This window comes from Agrilus planipennis, unplaced genomic scaffold, assembly GCF_000699045.2.
Source record: "Agrilus planipennis isolate EAB-ADULT unplaced genomic scaffold, Apla_2.0 scaffold116, whole genome shotgun sequence".
NCBI lineage: Eukaryota > Metazoa > Arthropoda > Insecta > Coleoptera > Buprestidae > Agrilus > Agrilus planipennis.
In genome coordinates, this window is record NW_020438978.1 from 420995 (window position 1) to 425384 (window position 4390).

Here is a 4390-nt window from a genome sequence, read left to right on the forward strand (position 1 = left end):
TGCCTTGGTCCAAGTTTTTCTATGGTTTCCTTGGATCACTTAGGCAAATGCTGAGGCAGTAATATTCCACAGATAATCTTTCACTCTCTTCTGTCTTCATTTCGTCCGTCTCATCTTTCTCGCCCGAACCACCACCTACCCATTCCCATAATACCTAAATACCTAATAAAGGAGGCTGAAGAGTGCCTTCCGCCCTACCCTGCAGCGTAGTCCAGAGGGGCTGCCAGCACACCAGCATTAGTGGCTGGTAGGAATGAAACACCCAAAGTATTTACTACGTGTCTATAACAAGTTGACGCAAGTTGTTACCGTCACATGCAACAATGAATTCTTGGCCTATCTTAAAACACTGTCAATCAGCTTTAAACTAGGTGACATTGTTTGAAATTTAAGTAATGTTGAATAAAGTTGAATAATGTGCCAACTAAGCAAAATACGCAGGAAGCTTTGCTTTTTTGAGACACTTTGAATTTTTGTAGTAATTAGTGAATTAAAAACTAATCTTACTAGTAGAGTACCAGGGACGCGTATTTGATTCCCGGTGGGGGAATGACAGTAGCAACAATTTTGTGTTTTGCTTTTTGTTTCATTTTGAAGAAAACTGTAACTGAAACTCACAAGTTGCTTGTAGAAGCTTAGTATGAAAATGCTCCATCTGTCGACATTGACGTTAAGGACAAACCATGACCTGATCAGGCCAAAAAAAGGTGATACTATGCTTTTGTTTAATTAATTGATTAAAAGAGTATGGTTCACCATGAACTACTGAAACCTAGTCGGACAATCATAGCTGCCCTTTATTAAGAACAATTATTGACCAGACGCAGCAAGTCAAACGACCAGAATATGCTGCAATACACGGCGCACTGATTACACAACACGATGATGTCCTTCCATACTTCATAAAAACATGAAGAATACGATAGAGGAACTTGACTACGAAACGTAACCTCTTTGCCGTATCCTCCAGGCATCTCTCCAAATCAGTAACATTTGTTTCGCTCAAATTAAATATACACCGAGCAGTGACTTTGCCAAGTATCGAGCAACCGGGTACCACATAGAGATGTGCAAAATGGTCTTTTAAAAAAACAAATACTTTATTGATTAATATGATAAGTATAAAATATTTTTTAAGAAAACTGTTGAGGTGAATTAATTTTACTTGTCACCATTTTCAGTTATTATATAGAGTCAAAACAAAACTTAGTTGGCAGTAATCAAAATGTAACTAGACACTAATTAGAAAATGCAAGTTAGGTTGGTAGGACGATGCAGAAAATTTAATGGACAATTGTACGGCGAAACTTGAAAGTGTGCTCCGATATTTATCCACAAATTGTAAGAAGAAAAATTGTCAATCCGACGGAAAGTTGTATGAGTTTTTGCTGTGCAAAAACTGGCAAGTTGAATGATACAAAAAGGTATGTTGTGTGATAATTCTGAGTGCCTTATTTTTGAGTTGAAAATTGTTCACAAGTCACTCACCAACTCTATTTCAGTACTTTGTAAACAAATTGAAATTTAATATTGTAAACATTATTGTCAAACTTTTGTAAAACTCTTCTTTGAATTTGTACTTATTTTCATTTCGATTGTCAGGTACCTTTTTTGTTCACCTTCGACAATAAAACTACCACTGTCAAATTGGTGTTGTTTTTATTTGTCAATCAACTGGGAGATCATCAAAATAACAACAAAAACCATGAAGGCATTCGCTCATTTTTTAAATATTGGAGTTTTTCTAGATTAGTAGTGGTGTTTGCACTACATAACCAGCTGCGAAGTTTGAGTATGATTTATATTTTTTTGTTTGAAGTGATTGTGATATAGTTTTTCTATTTTTATGTTATAGTTTCTTCGGTTCAGAAACAAATAACTCTTCTATATACTTCCTTATTTGCCTTTGTCACCCGTTTTAATTGGAAAAAAGACACTGATGCCAAAATAGTTTGTTCGCCATGAAAGGTCAGAGCTACAACAGGGTTGCGTACATTATATATCAAAATATTTACAACCCCATTTTGTAACCGATCTTTTACACATTGTAATATGAAAATGAAATGGAATCCATAGTTTCTTTAGATTTGAGCTCCTTTAATATCATTTAAAACATATCAATTCGATATTGTTTTGCGGGCTGTTTTGTCGTAATTCAAAGAACTTCGTAGTTTCTTGCTCAAGGTACGATAAGTGGTGATTTGGCAGGTGCTGATATCAATTTGAATCTTCAAAATTTCATGGACCCTGACATTGAACCCGGAAAACAATATCGATCCAATATTTTAGATTACCATTTTCAAGGAGTTTACAATTTGTTAAGCTCTGTTTGGTTAAAAAATTAGAAGACATTCATGGAATGTCTCGTTGTTCCCTTCTTAAGCTTCTAATACCTTCAATAGTCAATGTGAGCAACTTTCATTCATCATTTTATATAATGTTTGATCGGTGATGCTAGCAAAACTTTTAACGACAAAAATGTATTTGCATTTTACAAACAGAAAATACGTATCGAGAAGTGTTTTAAATAAAATACAAAATGCTTTTCTCAAAAAAGTACTTAAATGCAAGATAAAAATAGGTATTTTTTATTTTGTATTTGCATTTTAAATGCAAGTTTTTCAAATAAATCACATTGCTGGTACCACTACGGTTAATGGTATTGTACATGTCTTTGTTCTGACGGGCTTTCCACTAAATACGACCCTCACCAAAGTCCCAAACCTCATCAAGTCCAGTTCAAAAAGTCGTTTAAACACTAAACTAATGAAATTTTAATTCTTGGTTGGCTGAACAAGCCTATAATATCTTTAAAGACTAATAAAAGTCGAAGATCATGAAATCATACTACTAATAAGTTGTCGTTGATCAAAACCTCACATTCCTATTAACAAGAGACAGAAACACAGAGTTGTAACGGTTCGGGAACTACTAATTTATTCTTATTCGCGCGAAAATGTAGACACAAGAACTGTCTTTATCAAAATGACAAATAATTTAGTATAGTAATCAATAATTCAGTATAGTAATACAAAGTAGGACAAACGACCTATCCTAATACAATCTTAGTATTACCAATTTCCATTATGTAGGTGCCCGGCAAAATTATGCGGTACCCGGTGAATTCTAAAAGAAGTGCCTGAGCTGCTGGGTACCAGATCGATACTTAGTTCGAATGCAGTATGATATTTCGGAAAAGATTCTCCGTTATTATGATGAAATAAAAGAATGACTTAATAAATGAATCGCTTCGAGTGAATCACATTTATTACCAAAAAAATCGGAAAATATTGTGACTAATGAAGGAAAATTTTGAATAAGGTTGCTTACTCCGTTATTTCTAAACAACTGTAGTTATTTTAGTACCCAAAACAGCTAAAATTCATTCAAGTACCCTGTACAAACGTCCCCCAATTTTCCACTCTTACAATTAGGAGTGATATAAGAACAAAGGCTTTCACGGCCGAAATCCATAGTAGAATGAAGATTCGGGCTATAGGGCCGTGGTCTAAGTGAACTATTGTGTCCAGACGTTTCGTTAGCTACTGCGGCTGACATCCTCGGTGGTAGTGCTGCGTTGACAACGTAAACGTAGATTATATCTCGAAGTCTCGACAGCGAGTGGGAAGTCTCCCAGCACTACCACTAAGGATGTTAGCTGCAGTAACTGACGAAACGTCTGGACACAATAGTTCACTTAGATCACGGCCCTATAGCCCAAATCTTCATTCTACAATTAGGAGTGATTTACATGCCCCGCTATTCAACCCTCAAAGTCAGTCTATAAAAAAATCATTAAAAAATAAAAACAATGACTTGAGAATCTCCTCTTTCAAATTTGTTTGAAAATGTAGTGCAAAGTTATATTTAGTAGAATTCAGTATGCTCAGTATGCCCAACAAGGTCCATCTATGTTTACAATTGGACCATGGACTTCTTTGTTAGTCTAATGTATTTAAAATACATTAATTTCAAACTGATAATTTTCGGATTTTTTCTTTCACTTGTGAGATAAAACTCTAATTTCTGCCTAAATACGACCTTCTAGGTTGGTGGGACCGCGGTCAACCAAATGGTTAAAGGCCACACTTCCATTATACCTACTTGTAATGGTATAGAAATATGGCCCTTTTTAACTTTATACAGAAAATTGTACGTATTAATTTTTAATAGGTATACTGTAGTACATTGCACGATGGGTCATCTAATGACCCAATTTATAGGGTTGTTCGGAAAGTCATTTCGTTTTTCTTTGTGGAAATGAAAGACAGTTTTCGTATAATAAACAAATACTTTATTAAATTATATATTGACCGTTCTGGTCCAACACCTTTTGCCATCTTTCTGGTAGTAGCATAATTCCACGCTCATAAAATTTTTGGTCTTTGCT